Source organism: Stegodyphus dumicola, chromosome 12 (genome assembly GCF_044657685.1).
Source record: "Stegodyphus dumicola isolate Sdum_Otavi_A_Nest chromosome 12, ASM4465768v1".
NCBI lineage: Eukaryota > Metazoa > Arthropoda > Arachnida > Araneae > Eresidae > Stegodyphus > Stegodyphus dumicola.
In genome coordinates this window covers 101366260-101383414 of record NC_140779.1, presented here as the reverse complement: position 1 = coordinate 101383414, position 17155 = coordinate 101366260, and positions in this window count along the sequence as shown.

Sequence of the window (17155 nt, the reverse complement as noted above, 5' to 3'; positions counted from 1 at the left end):
AAGGGTGATATTACGATTCCATTTTGTTCCCTGTCACGCGCTCCAGAAACGAGGTATAATTAACTTGTTAATTTAAGGAATAATTCCCGGATGAAACTGTCACTAAACGAAAATTACACGTCCATCCTATTGATAGGTGAAGCTGTGGGTCACGAAGTTTCGAAGTCATACGATGATGTCTTCGAATTACTCAATTAATATTTCGATTTAACAAGACACGCCATGAGATCTGCTGGCAAGTTTAACTTTCCGTAATGAAATTCTGGAAAGCAAGACTTAAATTTATGCTTTGTTTTCTTAAATGTATTTAAATATGAATTAAAGAATGTAAAAAATAATTAACAATTTAATTTAAATATCTGGTACACCGTCGTAATTATTTATTGTCGACATTTTCAGTCGCAAGTTTTTTAAGCTATTACCTAAGTCTCGAAAATCACTTTTGTGTCCAAAACACTTTTCAAATGGTTGCTACCCAATGTTATCGGCATGTATTATTAAAAGAAAAAATAAAATAAATAATAAAACTCATGAATAACTTGAATAAATTTTGAGATTTCAAACAATTACATAAGAAAATATTTCATAATATTAAAAGGGAAGAAAGTATTCTAAAGCCTATCGCAAAAACAGTGGAAACTGTTCGTGAGGATCATAAAATTATTTTAGAGCATTCATCCTAATTCACTACACTTGGCTTCCATTAAACTTTATAATCTTTTAAACTCAAAACAAATATATATGAAAAAGAATCTAAAAAGTTTCAGATTTTTAAATTATGTCCCTAGGGGAGTTTTTTAACATTTTGTGTGCTACATTTATTTATTAAATATCATGTTCTTCGCACTTAAACCATAAAATTCAGTTCAAGAGCAATATCGCAAAATAGCTTTAAAATGAGCGTATTTATAGAATTTTCCGATACGCAGGCTCCCGGGATGGAGATAAAAATACTTTCTCTGTACAACGTTGCCATTGCCTGCTTTGAAATCCTTGAGTTTGTTAATCAAAAATTTGTTAAAAATTTACGAACTATGAAATCGATAATAAAACAAATTCCAAATTTCAAATTTGGGGATTACATTGTTCAAAACTGGATGGCTCTAAGTACGGTTATTTTATTACAGTGAGAGAAACATACATACATTTGTACAGATTCTATTTCCACTGGCCTCAAACAGAATACTTATCTCCATTCACCAGTGTGTTGCCATTCTGTACAGCATAAGATATTTAACTTTCCAATTTAATCTTCTGCTGTTAGTGAGTGGAAAAAGAAATGAATGAAATGCAATAAACGAATTTCTTAAAAAGTACTTTTTCTAGTTTTTAATCTTATTAATTTAAATAAAAATGCATTTAAATCACGAGACGTTCTAATTAAAAATATTAAATATTTTTTGTAAATAGTCACTAGCTGGGCAATTAGAATATTACATACTTTTTACTTCCTTGTATGAAGTAAAGGAAGTATTGTAATCAGGGAAAATTCCGGCTACCATATTTCAACGAAAATATCCATTTTGACCGCTATCGAATGCAATTTAACGATGTATTTGCGTGACGTCTGTACGTAAGGACAGAATAAAGGACACTTTTTTCCTAAACGATTTAAAAAACTGATTCAAAATGGATTTAGAAGCGATTTTTCTTGGCATCTGTACGTACCGTACGTGCGTACGTATGTATGTATGTATCTCGCATAACTCAAAAACGAGTAGACTCAGAACGTTGAAATTTTGTATGTGGGATTGCTATAACATGTAGATATGTACCTTCGCTTTTTTTTCAATCGGCCGCACCAAAAGTATATAAATATATATATATATATATTGTTACGTAATTTCTCTTTCTTCTGATACCAGTTGTTACGTTACTTTCTTCCTTCACGTTCGTACGGGGTTCGTGTGGATGTGGAGTGAATCACGACGACACTTGATGAAGTATCGAAACACACTTTATTAGCCAGTATTGTCAGGACAGCTCCGAAACACGTTTTACAGTCATCGTGAACTACTATAAACACGCTGACTCGATCAGCGACACAGCCTTCAGGTTATCAGGCTATCACGGTGGAGACAGCTTCCTGCAAAGCACCCGTCTCTGCTTTCCGGAGTACAGCTCCCGACTCTGCTTGGTCGTTCTTGGAACTCCACGTACTCTCGAGACTCTCCACGCTACAACTCGCGATGCACTCGACGACACACGAGCATAGCTCCTGACTCTTCGGTTCAGTCTTTCCCGGAGCTCAACACGCTCTTTCGACGATGCACTAACCGCGATACACTAACAGACTCCTTCAGTGGACTCAACGACTCACTCGGCATTCGCTGCCCGGCTGTCAACTCGATCGACTCCGCAGGGATTGACTCGCTAGACGAGGCACACACACTCTCGATGAGAGACACACTGACTGCAGACCAGCACGGTTTATATAGCTTTCGGCTTGTGTTCGGGAACATTTTGGACTAAACCGGTAAGAATCTGTTCCAGAAGGTTCTCCAACCGTCCATGGTATATCGCCAATTTTGTCGCCAAATGGACGATTTCTCGCCAAATGTGGCAACCATGCCTTCCCTTGTCGTTTTCTGGCAACCCTAAAACTGCTTTGCGGGGAAGCCATCTCACCGCGCCTTTACATTTCGTAACACTGCCCCCCTCCCAAGGACTGCACGTCCCGAGCAGTACAACCCTTGGTCAGAAGCATAATTCTATGCAAACAAAAGGTTCTAAAACAAAAAAATAATATAACTAAAGAAGCAAATATTTACACTATATACAAGTTATATACACAAATTAGGTAAAAAAAATTCATGCACAACAATTATGGGTACCCAGGATTGCAAAACATTATAAAAATTAAAAACATCACAATTTCAAATAATACAAATTAAAGTCTCAATTAAAATCTAAAATTAAATCTAATCTCTAATTAAATCTAAAATCTAATATCAAATTAAAGTCTAATTTCAGTCTCTGTCTTTTCATTAAAATATACCCGGGTCAAATACTTTTGCACTGCAGTTCTCAGATGCATTCCTGTTTTGCATATCACAGTCATAAGATTCAGTTCTTTCAGACTTTTCATCCACAGTATGATCTAAAACAGTTCGTACACCACTTTGTAGATCACACGCAGCATGCGTATAGTTCACCTCGGTATCTTTAGCAGATGGTACATGCTTATTTACCTGTATTTCCTGAACACCAGTTCCGATGTTTGCACCAGGGTCGCGAATAGAATCCGATCCTTTACAAGCAGAAGTATCCGGGTTTAGAATCAAGAGACTTGTCTGCAAAACCTGCACTATGAGACGCACACATAGTTTGCAAAGTGGATGAATTTTCTTGCAATACTGGAGCGCACTGCTTAAGCTGCACATAGGCTTCTCCCATCTCTGCATCACATGCACTTTCAGATGTTTCAACACTTGCTGCCTGCGACTTCGTAACTTCACTCGATGAACTTAACATTCGCATTTTCACGTTCTTCCACTTCAGGCACTTGAGAATCAAAATCTTTCCCGTCTTTTATTTCTTCATGTTTTCTTTCTTTTTCTTTACTCCCGTTAGATATTTTATCGTTTATTTCTGGATCTTTCTCAGGCAGTTCGTTAGCTACTTCTTTCATTTCTTCATTCTTGGATTCTCCAGATGCCACGACTGTCATTTTCACATCTTCTTTTATGGCTCCAGTTTCTTCTGCAAGCTCCACTTTCAGCGGTTGGAGTTGCTCTCGCACCTTTTCTTGGCCGAAATTTATTTCTTCTCGCTGGGCTTTCTTGCCTTCCAGTGCGGCTTTCATCTCTTTCAGTCCGACTTTGATCTCAGCTGTCATCTCTTTATATCCAGCTTTTATCTCAGCTGTCATCTCTTTATATCCAACTTTTATCTCAGCTGTCATCTCTTTATATCCAGTTTTTATCTCATCATATCCAGCTTTCAATTTCTCCTGTCCGGCTTCCATTTTTTCTTGGAATTCATCAAAGGCAGTCACGAGCTGTCTTAATAGATCTTCCATTGGTCTTGTCACTGGCATTCACCCTCAAATCCCACTTCTGACACCAAATGTTACGTAATTTCTCTTTCTTCTGACACCTGATGTTACGTTATTTTCTTCCTTCACGTTCGTACGGGGTTCGTGTGAATTTGAAGTGAATAACGACGACACTTGATGAAGTATCGAAACACACTTTATTAGCCAGTATTGTCAGGACAGCTCCGAAACACGCTTTACAGTCGTCGGGAACTACTATAAACACGCTGACTCGATCAGCGACACAGCCTTCAGGTTATCAGGCTATTACGGTGGAGACAGCTTCCTGTAAAGCACCTGTAAACTTTCAGTTTTGTGCACCGAAAAATCTGCCTTCTTGCCCGCAGGCCGAACGAATTGGTTGTTTTGGGGTAAAAACTGTAATTTCGATTGAAAAAAAAAAAAAAAAAAAAAAATACTGTTCTAACTGTATTTGGTGTTTTATATTTTTCTATTTCTTTCAATTTTCAATATAGATATTTAGAGTTTTAATGTATTTTTGCCTTGTCGCGAAGGGAGAACTGATCTAATTGAATGAGAAATATAGCTCTAATGAAATTTGAGGAAATATGTTTAAAGGAAAGGCAGAAAAAATGCTTATAATTTAATATTCCGTGCAAGGAATTCATGTGGTGTACACATCAGATTTTTTTTTTTTTATATTAATAACCTCCTGATCCTCTGATTCTAAAATCGAAAAACGAACGTGTGAAATTCTGTCAAATGTCTGATGTCACAACTAATGCTGAAAATAATATCTAAAGTAACAATAAATTAATAGGTAAAGCACACAATAGCTAAGGTGGGCAAGTTGCAGTGTCATTAGGCTGTTCGAAGCAAGAGAAGTGAAAAACCGCAGCATCCACGTTGAGATTCGAACACTGGACCTCCCGTTTACTAGCCCGAAGAACCATTCAGTTACGCTACGAAGATACGCGGAAAGAAGGCAGAAAATACCTTATAAGCTCATTAGTCACATATCATAAACCTAACATTAAAACAGCTCGCAGAACACAAATCATGAAATTAGATCATAATTAAAAAGACTGATAGTATCTTACTAATGGAATTACTAAAATCTTAAAATTCAAAATCTTAACGGCTGGTCACTTGAAGGGCTAGTTTTCAAAAAATAATATACCGAATATAAAAAAAGTATGGCAGCCTCTATCGGGAATTCAAAACATAAACTGTTTTTAAATATTTTGCTCTTGAATTTTATGTGTTATAACTGCGTAGAAGGCGATGCTTCATAATAAAACCTAAAAGAGAAAGAAAAATGAGTACTTTTGCACTCATTCTCGCTAACACAATTTTTTTTAACTTGTGATGCTCAGCGAGAACTTAAAAAAATTTTAATAATTCCTCTGGTGCTACCTTGAAATGTAAATTCATTCGGATTCTCTTTCTTTTCTTCTCTTTTTTTAACGGAATATTTGCTGCAAACACTGAAATAATTACACTATTGAATATACGTATTCTTAATCGGTTGAGAATAATTGCTATTGGTGCGTTCTACGGATTTTGAGTAATTGATGATAACACTCGATGAAGAATTAAAACACAATTTATTCACCAGTAAGCGGTATTACACAGGACAGTATTAAAGACATGATTACACTCTTCGAAAAACTACGACAAACACGCAGAAACAAATCAACAACACAGCCTTGAGGCTATAACGGCGAAGATAGCTTCACAACAAAGTACAGCTCCGAACTCCGTCGAGCGCCCTCGAATTAATCTCTGAACTCAAAACACACTACTACTGAACTCAAGATACTAGTACTCTACCAGGACAGGTACGGTATATATAGTTTATGCGTTCTAAAATGTTCTCGCTCCATCTATGGCATATCTCCAATTTTTGTTGGTAAATATCGCCAAATGGGCGACTTCGAGCCAAAGCTGGTAACCCTGCCTTTCCCTCCCACTTTCTGGCAACCCTAACCCCGCTTTTCGGGGAAGCTATCCCACCGCAGCTGGGCATTCCGCAACACTGTCTATAGTTCGCCAAAAAAATGTGAAGTCATTCAGCATCAATGCCCAATATGTCCCATTTGAATCTTGATGAGCACTTTTCCTGCTTCACATTCTCCGCGACTGTTTCAAGATGGTCAAAATAAAACTGGCCCGAAAAAGTGTTTTCGTATTTCGTGAAAACATGCTCTAAACAGCAAAGATGTGATTAGAAATTGCAACAAACATATTTAGTAATCAGTTAGACGCAACAGGAAATGATGCTAACAATGAAAAATCCCATGCTCATTGTTGACTGTTATGCGATGCACAATTTGTGAAAAACGTGTGCTGAACTGTGTAGGGAGTCTGTTATAAGTGGAAGCTAAATTCCTGCGGACCATACTAAAGTAATAGCGAGTTATTGCTACATCTTAAAGCAACTTAACAAACACTGAAGAAGGTTAAAATAACCGTTTATTTAATCTTAAAATGAAAAGAAAACGCACAGTCTGTGCTACAAACGAAACTTCCACTATTTGTAAATATTTAAATTAAAGAAGTTGATTTTTGGATATTTAAATTAACATTCATTTTGTTCCTTCGTTTTTCGAGCACTTCAAGTTTGTTCTTCCAAATGGGTTTTTGATCAAGGACTAAATTACTTAAAAGCAATTGCTATTGAAAGAGGCTTTTCGCCTAGTATTATTAACCAAGCGGTTAAGAAATTTTCACCTCAACACATCAAAAAGCACCCTTTCGTTAGTAGATTATAAGAATTCTGTACTCATTCCCTTCTATCCATCCATTAGCTATAAAATTACACCTATTTTACAGAAATTCAGTTTTCGTGTCGATGTCTCTTCTGTCAATAAAATTAGCAGTTCTATACTTAAGAGCCCCACTGCGTATATGAACTCCTGAGAAATATACAGAATTCTTTGCCAACTTAGTTTAATTTACATAGTCCAAACTAAGAAAGCTTACTGTTACTTAATTTAGCAGTAAGTAACATGAGCCATATATTAGGAAAAAAGAAACACATAAATCCTCTCTTGTCTAAGACTGTTGGTCAGGAATTAATTTTAATTTGTTTCTGCAGCCAAAATTATTTAAAAACACCTTCTGTTGGTGAAGCAGATATTAGAGGCGTTTCACATTCATAAAAACAGTTTAGCTCTAGTTAACTATTCCAAATCTAGTCTGTTTTTACCCTTAGCTTTCATAGTTGTTTTAGCTTTTCATCAAGAGATAGCGCCAATAACTTGACTTTCTTCTTCTCATTTTTATCACCTGAGCACTGGCTTCTTTTTGCCATTTGCATTTCTGCAGCTGAAGAAGATGTAAGATCTGCCTCTTCTATTCCACATAAACTAAATTAGATCCTACAGTGAACCTGGCGAATTCTCGCCCAGGCGTGAATGAAATACCAGCACTGAAGAAGGGTGAAAACAACCTTTTATTTAATAATTAACAGAAAGGCACAGACTTCGTGCTTTACCGACCACTTGCGGTGGAACTTAACCGTAGAATATAAATCAATTCAAATCTAAAATAGAGTAGTGCTTGATTAGCACGTTACGTCTAACTTAGGTTGACTCAATAAAGCCTAACAGGCTTGGCTATAATCCAAAATGGCCAAGAGGCGTACTAGCGTAACAGCCAGATGACAACGAAACGTGCGCTGGCTAGCGGAAACACGCTCTCGCGAAATCTAACTTTTAATGCAGTCTCGCGGTTTCTAAAGTTAGATTTGGAAAAATTTTAACACTCATTAAGAAAAAATAAAAATATAAGAAGTGTAGACAACAAAAAGTACCGGGATATTTAATTTGCAAAATTCGCAATTTTTGATGCCATTTGCAGCTTTGAGGAATCTGTTAATTAAGTTAGAATAATTCAAAGAAATAAGTTTAAAATTCGATAATTAATTCGAGGAAATTAAGTGCAGCAAAAATTGTTCATTATTTCATAGGCCATAAAAAAAAATCATGTGGTGTCCACATCAGATTTTCTTCTGTGTTGCGAGTGGCTGATAAGAGAATGGTTGTCTTAAAATAAGCACTATGCCTCTGGACCAAATAAATTTAAATCTTCAGAGACCGAAAGTTTGATTCTCTGTAACTGGTGATTCGCTGTATCAGACCCAGTAAGTAAAATGTATTATTTCGCAGAAATATCACAGCATCAGCCTTGAGCAGAGCTCTGCCTGACAATTCAGTCAAAGAATGTAACCATACATGTTCTTATTCTTACATTTAAATGGTCACTAACACCATAAGGTATCTTAAGATAACCTTATTGTGTTCTCGTTCTCCTAGAAATGGGTTCACTGCCGTCTTTGTTAGAATATGTAAAAAAGTGGTGAATGGGGTGAAGATAAAAGAAAAGTAATTTAAAGATGTTTAACTTTACGGATGGAATGTGGATCGGAACATCCTAAACGCGGGTGATTTTAGAGTTTAGTTATAGTGTAGTTGAAACTTGCACAAATTTTGGAAACAATATGAAAAATACAAAAAAGGTTTCAATTGAAGTTATCCATACAACTCGTTATATCCGATTTTCATATCTCTGGAGTTCGCTAGAGCTGTATATAAAAACGTTAGATGTGTAGGAAATTGGACGGGACCAAAAAGGTTCGTTTTTTATACACAGATGCTCGCTATAAGCCGAGTTCGTTATAGCAGAGTTCAATTGTATTTCAATCTTGAGATAAATATTAAGATTTTTCGTTAATTTACTTTTGCCATTTCTGAAGAACTTAAAAAATTAAGTAACATCCAGAAGCAGAGCTAAAAGAGGTAAAGCTAAAATAGCAAAAGAGAGCAACAGCTTTTCAGGCATCAAATTCCACGGTCGCTTAAACATGCCCAAAACTTCAAAACCAAATTTTTCGGTAGTTGCCAACACAGCGTGGGAAATGTCAAATGTTCTTGGGCATTATAGGATAATTCATCTGAACCAATTTTCTGGAAAGCAATCCTGTTTCTGTTTTTTGGAATCTTATTTAGATATTTTTAGCTTTGAAGAATGATGAAAGAGATATCCTTTAAAAATCTTCTTCCTTTTCTTCTCTCTCTTTCCCCCCCCCCCTTGCCGGGTTTCGATTCCATTTTATTCCTTTTTTGTCTTTAGAAAAGCAAATCTACTGCACGAAAAAATTCTTTCTCTATCTCTCTCTTTTTTTAAAGTTCCTTTATTCTTGTACTGAGCATTGTCCAATTACATTTCTATGCTGAGAAATTCGCCTGGTTGCACGGGTAATGAGTTCTTCCTTTTTGCAGAAATTTCAAATTAAATTAGCTCTACTTAGCTCATCAAGCAACTCCATTCTTCTCATTTAGCAAAACTGCTCGTCTTTCAATACTAAAAAAGCACTTATTGACATTTAATTTTTTTTCCATTTGTTGCACCAAATTCATTTATTTCTCCATGTCCAAAATAACACCAATTTACGAATTTTAGTATCAATATGCGCATATTTTAAAAGGCAAAGCCTGCTATTTCGCAAATGTGCCTATCATAGATAAAATTTCAGACAGACAACGAACAAATAATTCACGTGCAAGGAAGGAGGGCTTCCTCTAAACTCGAGTTTGCTCAATCGTCTCCGTCACGAAATAGAATTGACTAACACGATACGTATAGCAAAGGTAGGCAAATTTACATCCCGATATTTGTGCGTGTAGGCTTGCACGCGTGTAAATACCTGTATGCGTGTGTTTAAAGACAGATAGAGAATGAATAATGATGGCTCTGCAGAAATTAAAGCAGGAGCTTTTAAGATTTTTGACAGAATACTTTTACTTTAAGCTTCAAAGATTTTAAACAAGAAGTTCGAAAGTTTATGTAATAAATAATACGAGCACAGATACTTATTGATTTATGTTTAGATTAAATTTATGCCGTTTTAAGACCAAAAGAGAGCATATAAATTTAAACTCATGCTGTAACATCAAACGCCAGCGGTATTATGGTATTTTAAAAGAAAATATTACTTTGTGACGGTAATTTGGGGAAATTTTGGGTTTTGGAGAAAAAAAAACCCTTGGTCGGTTGAAGGTTTTAATGATTGATTATAAAGGTGGAGATTTTAATGACTGAAGTACAAACTCGTTGAATATTCTTTTTTTTTTCTTTCTTTCTTTTCTTTTTCTTTTTTATTTTTATTTTTATTTTTATTTTTTTATTATTTTTTTTTAATGGAAAGCGGTCAGTGCCTTTCAAAAGGCAAATAGCTGCTCCCTTCGTGCTTGCTTTAATAGTAGGCCTCCGATTCTCTAAAGAATCGAATAGGGCTTTAAATTAAAATGAGCAACCAACATACCTGTGTCCTAAGTTCAGCACTTGTTTCCAGTCCCCAAAGATATATTTAGAATAACTTTTTTGATGTCTTAATATTGTTATTAACTCTCGTTAAGCGCACAGGAGAGAACTAAACCTTTTTTTTTTTTTTTTACTTCTCAGTTATCTCTCTCAGATTCTTTTCCGTTACTGTATTAAACACTGGTCAGCTGAGTGCAATTAACAAAGTTAGCAAAAAGTTTTGAACCTTTTTTTTTTTAATCTCATGAAACACAAAATTTGTTTCTTATTCTCCCTTTTCCCCTCCCCAATCCTCATTTTCTCTCTCTCTCTCTCTTTTTTTTTTTTTTTTAGTCTTCGCCTTTCTGAATCATATTAACCAAGATGCTGATGTTAACATTGAGAATAATAATTAAAATAACAATAAGTATTAACTAAAGTAAGCAATAGCTTAAGTACCCAACTCGTACCTTAAAACTCCTTCATCTGATAATATCTTAAAACTAATATCAAAAGAGTTCGCAGAATGCGAATTATAAATTTAGGTCATAATAATAACGCTTATAACATCCTGTTGATTGTATTTAGAAAGTAGATGAGATGTTATTTTTATGTATTTAAAATTCACAGTTTTAATTATATAAAAATAACATCTTTAAAATCGAAAATAAGGTTTAAAACACAAGATTCCATTCTATGTTGCTTTACAATTCGTTGCCAGCCACAGCTGCAAAGCAAAGGATAATTACTTTAAACCCTTATAATTATTTTTAAACTAGAAGGAGTAAAGCGAAGGAGATGGTAGCGTCATCTGTCCGCAGAAACAATGAAGAATATGAAGTTAATAGACTTTTAAAAGCGTCAGCTATCTTGATGTTTAGGATGTCAATAAATTCTGTAATTATTGCAGAATAATTATCTGCTTTCCACCTTACAATGAATTTACTAATTTTAATTATTATAAATGCGTGCATATGATTTACGTATTGTTAATGAGACTGGTATAATATCTAGTCCCTTTTTTATTACAATCGGCCGCACCAAAGGCGTATGTATACATATATATGACCAGCCTGTTACCCGGCTCGGTGAGCTCTGTTCTTATATATTGATAAATAGTTCGTTTTTAGCTTTAAAAGTGATTGAATTATGTAGTTCTTATGTTCCACTTAAGGTGTTTATGTCTTTAGTTAATCTGCGTACAACAGTTGTGGAATTATCAACAATTTAAAACTTGTTTAAGAGGTGCTAAGCCTAACGAAGTCGCCAATTGTTTACATTTACATTACATTACATACATCTTAGTAGAATAGTGAATTAAGCCAGTTTCTGCACCAACTTCAGTGTCTTTTTGTCGAGTGGGAGCAAAAGTAAAGTTCCAGTTTTGTGCAACGAAAACTCTGTCTTCCTGTCCGCTGGCCGAATTGCTTGTTTTTGCGTAGAAACTTTAACTGCAAAAAATGTTTTTTTTTAAACTGTATTTGGTGTTTTATGTTTTTCTGTATTTTACAATTTTTAATCAAGATGTTTTGAGTTTTCATGTATTTTTGGTTCGCCGCGAAGTGCGAATTGAATTGATTGAATGAGAAATGTATCCGTAATGAAATTCGAGGAAAGATGTTTAAATGAAATGCAGCAAAAAATGTGTACAATTTATTAGATCGTGCAAGGAATCATGTGGTGTCCTTATCCAGTTTTTTTTTTTTTTCATAGCAGTTAATCACGAATTCGTGTTTATGCCCCAATGATGTTATGAGTTTTGTTATCCTTTTCAACTAAAGGAATTCGCTTAGAATCTGTTTTTAAGGAAAATCTTGTTTGGCAATTCCGGCGGATACATGACAAGTCAGTATATTCATGAAGAGTAGTTAATAAATAACTAATGATTTTATGTCAATTGCCAGCGCAGTACTCAGCCATGTAAAGGAATCAGCAGGTACGCCATTAAGATAAGAATTACCCCGGCCATGAAACGCAAAATCAAAATACAAGATAAATTTCCGAACAGCCACCCATGTAGAACATTAGAAATGAAGAAACAGTCCCGGCAACTTCGGCAATAAATAACAAATGAAATCTTTAAATAAAGAAGGGTGGGTAGAAGATAAAAAGGAAAATTTAGAATGGCTTCTCATAATATAGAAGAGAGGTCTCGACTCGCAATGGATCCGAATTAAAGTAGGAGGAGTTGAGAGGGATGGATCTAAATTGGAAGGGGGGAGGAGTGGGAGAAATGGTATTCATTAATCTAATGGTGTCTCAATGTGTACGTGTATCTCTAAGAGCCACCACACCGTACCTTCCCCCCTCTCATGTTTTTGATTCGTAGCATCGATGCTTGTAAAAGTGCCCCCCCCTTATGTTTGCGGCTCGGGAAGTGTTTTGAAAAGATTGATCTTCCAGGGCAGAGTCGGGTTTGAGAGATTTCGACAAATGGATTCGTAGAAAAGTAGAATGGCATAAAAGTGAATGTGTTTGCAATATAGTTCTAACAGAGAGAAAGAAAGCGCATTTTCTATGGAGGTAATGACTAGAAATGGATGATACTTTTTGGTTTGGCAATAGCACATGTTTTGGAGAATATATTCATAATGCAAACTGTTTACGAAATAGGATAAGGTAAATCAGATTAAGTTTGCATATTTTCATTATAGAGCTTTTCATCTATCAGTCCATGTGCTAATGAAGAAGGTGATTTAAAATGCAATCTTAAATATTCTTTTTTTTTTTTTTTTTTTTTTTTTTTAATTCCTTTTCCAGATGTCGTAGCAATGAAGGAATTTTTAGCCCAAAGGAGCGTTAGCAGAGAAAGACAGTTAGTCTCAAAAGGGGATTTTGCGTTGAATCACTATAAAAGTCTGTATCATTATTCAGATTCTTGCCACCAAATATTGTCGCCCTGCCCCGACCCCCCTAGCCGATTCATATCAGCTATAAGGCCAAGAATTTATAGTGCCAGCAATAATTAAGTAAAGGTAATAAAGAGTAAATAACGAAAAATAGAAAAAGCACTATATACACTATGTACATCGATCACCATAACTCGTTATGGTGTATCGTTCTTGGTCTTTTGCAGCGTTGAATGTCTGTAAAGTCATAATCTCCTATGCTACGCACAGCTTCATTTTCGTGATTATCGCATTTGGTGTAGAAATTATGTGAGGCAATTAAGATCTCGCTATCTAATAGTTTGATTTTCATTCCAAGATGTATTGCAGTGTTTCTTACAAACCACGGTGAGTCTGTAATAGTTCTAAGAAATTTATTTTGGAATCTTTGCAAAATTTGGCGATTTGATCTGGCTGTAGCGGCCCATGCTGGTGCTGCGCACAGTCTTATTGCTTGAAGATAGAAAATGCTCTTAGTACTTAATTGTAATTTTGAATGTCTCCCTATTAAGGCATAAATAGACTTAAAAGCTTTATGAGCTTTTTCACGAGTATACATAATATGCGGCCTGAATGGAAGCTTATTGTCTAGAATTACAACCAAGTATTTAATATTTTTAACTTTGGGTACTGTGGCGCCAATGTTATGTTGTTCACTTCTTTGAAGTTGTATCTAAAAAATATGACTTGGGACTTAGTTGGATTGGTTTTGATCTTCCACGTGAAAAACCATTTGGTGAGGATATTAACGGCTTTTTCAAGCTTATCTCTTGCTTTGATGGGGCTGATAGAACTGCACATGACCGCGGTGTCATCCGCATAGCAGGCAAAAGCAGCATCTGGTATATTTGGCATATCGTTGATGTAAAGACAAAATAATATTGGCGAAAGTAAACTTCCTCGCGGAAGACCGGCCTGAATAATTTTCTTGCTGGATAAAGTATCTTTAATTTTGACCTGAAAGGTTCTACTGTGGATATTGTGGTAATAAGGTTCGGCGAAAATTGATTATTTATCATTTTGACAAGGAGGCCAGCATGCCAAACCTTGTCAAAAGCTTTCTCGATGTCCAAAAACAGGGCAGCAACAGTCTCTTTCTTATTTAGATGTTGCCCAGTAATTTCTGTAATTCTTATGATTTGCTGAACTGTAGAATGAACTGGTCTGAAAACGAACTGGTAATTCTTTAGCAAGTTGTGACTTTCAATGAATTTATTAACTCGATTTACAATAACACGTTCAAATAATTTAGCAAGAGCAGGGAGCAAGCTGATTGGTCTATAACCGCTCGTAGTTGAGCCGTCTTTACCTGGTTTACTTATGACTATAATTGTAGCGTGTTTCCAGATACGAAGGAAGTAGTTTAAATTTAAGCATGCGTTAAAAATTTTTGTAATGAGGACTATCCCTTTCCTGTTCAGGTTCTTGATGGCTTTGATACCAATCCAGTCATAACCGGCCGCTTTCTTTGGGTTCAAAACATCAAGACAATCTTTTACTTGTCTGGGGGTGATGAGATTTCCTACGCTGCGACTATTAGTAGCAATGTAATCTTTTGCATGGTTTTCGATGTTAACATCATTTGGATTGGGGAACTGATTTAATGTGAATTGATCTTCGTAATCAATAGCGAAGATGTTTGCAATATCCTCAGCTTTATGAAAATCCTGGTTGTTATGTATAATTGGCCTAATGTTGTTCTCTTCCTTTCTGAGCGCTTTACTAATTCTCCAAACAGTAGAATCTGTGTGGGAAAGGCAGTCTACGAAATTATCCCATGCCTCTGAGCGATAAGTAATCATCATGAGCCTAAATTCTTTATTGCATGTACACTGCTCGGCATTGAAAATGCAACACCAAGAAGGAGTGGTCAGAAATTTATGCAAATTTTAGAGTAGACGCACGTCACTGAGTTATGAGAATGATGTGAAATGCGCAGCTCTCCGACGCACGTGAAGTAAGATATAAGGGAAGGAACGTGCAGAATGGGCAATATTCGTGTCGTTATTTCTGCCAGACGAATTATCGAAGGAAGTTGGTTTTTGTCCCGGAGGATACGTGTAATAGGGAAAATGCCAGGTCGCCGTCAACGAAGGCACTTCCAGCCCAGATAGACGACTTTACGAGGGGTATGGTGATTGGACTGAGAAGGGCGGATTGGTCTTTACGTCAACTCGCAGCTGATACCCATATGGATGCGAGAACGGGGCATCGGCTATGGTGAACATGGTTGGAACAAGGAAATGTGGGAAGAAGGAGGGGTGTAGGTGCAGCTAGAGTGACGTCAGCACGAGTGGATCGACGCATCCGCCGACAAGCTGCGGCGGTCCCGCAAGTCACTTGTACCGCGATTCTGCAAGATTCCCGTCGATTGGTTGAACGTGGCCTGCACTCACAACATCCGTTAAGAAGACTGCCATTGACCCCACAGCATAGGCGCGAACGTTTAGAATGGTACCGGACTGGAGCGATGTGGATGACAGAATGGCGAAACTTCGTGTTCTCAGATGAGACACGCTTCTGTTTATCCAGTGACAGTCACCGCATACGCGTGTGGCGTCGACGTGGGGACAGATCTAATCCGGCAGTAACTGTGGAACGCCCCACCGCGCGACAACGTGGCATAATGGTTTGGGGCGCTATTGCCTACGATTCCAGGTCACTTCTAGTTCGTATTCAGGGCACTATGACGGCCCAACGATACTTGGATAATGTACTGCTGCCGGTGGCAATCCCCTACCTTCAGGGGGTGCCTAATGCAATTTTTCAGCAGAATAACGCCCGATCACACAGTGCTCGCATCTGCCAACATGCTCTGCAAAGTACACAGATGCTTCCCTGGCCACCGTACTTTCTTGACTTGTCACCAATCGAACATGTGTGGGATGTGATTGGACTCCGTTTGCAGACTCTGCCTCGTTCAGAAGACAAACTGTGGCAAATGGTCGAAAGGGAATGGAGAGCCATTCTTCAGGACACCATCCGCACTCTTATTGACTCTATGCCTATACGTGTTTCTTCGTGCATCGCTGTCCGCGGTGGTCCTACATGCTACTGAGCCGACGCCGTTCTCGCTTTGTATTCTGACTGTCTTCATTTTTTAAAAACTGCGCATTTTTTAAGGCACTCTGGATTTTAATATTTAAGCTTTGGATAGCAGTGTCTATCTCTTCTTTTGAGTTAAGATTTGCGTTAGGAGTGATGTTATTATTAATTTCATTCTGGCACTGAATCCAGTTTGTCCGAGTGTTCATGGCAGGTAATCCATGTCGTAGCGTAGACTGAGACTACAACATAAATAACTACTTAAGGCTGGCTCAAGACAATCAGCGGTGAGTATTTTTAAACGTCGGCTAGCAAGATGCTGAAGCCGGAAATAAAACTTAAGCCGAGATAGCGTTAATACTGTCGACAGTGTCAAAAGCTCTTAATTCTAAACATTCAAACCCTCGGCTTAAATACATATACAACTAATTTGCATTCTGGTGAGGATTGCAGAAAGAAGAACTTATTATAAAAATTTAAATCATAAAAATAAAAATAAAAAAATAAATAAAAATTTGTAAAGCTTTCAGATTTTACATTACGCCAAAAGGGGCGTTTCTTTAACGTTTTGTGTCTTACTTTATATATTAAATATCGTGTTCTTTGCACTTAAACCATAAAATTCAATTCAACAGCAATGTCGCAAAATAATTTTAAAATGAGCATAGCTTTAGAATTTCCGACACACAGTCTCGCGCGCTGGAGATAAAAACTATTTTTTTTTTTTTTTTTTCCGTACAGTGTTGCAATTGATCGCTTTGAACTCATTGAGTTTGTTAATCAAAAATTCGTTAAAATGTTACAAAATATGAAATCGATAATAAAACAAATTCCAAATTCCGAATTTGGGCTTCAAGATTCCCATATTCCGAGGAGGATTACGTAATTCAAAATTCAATGGCTCTAGGTACCGTTGTTT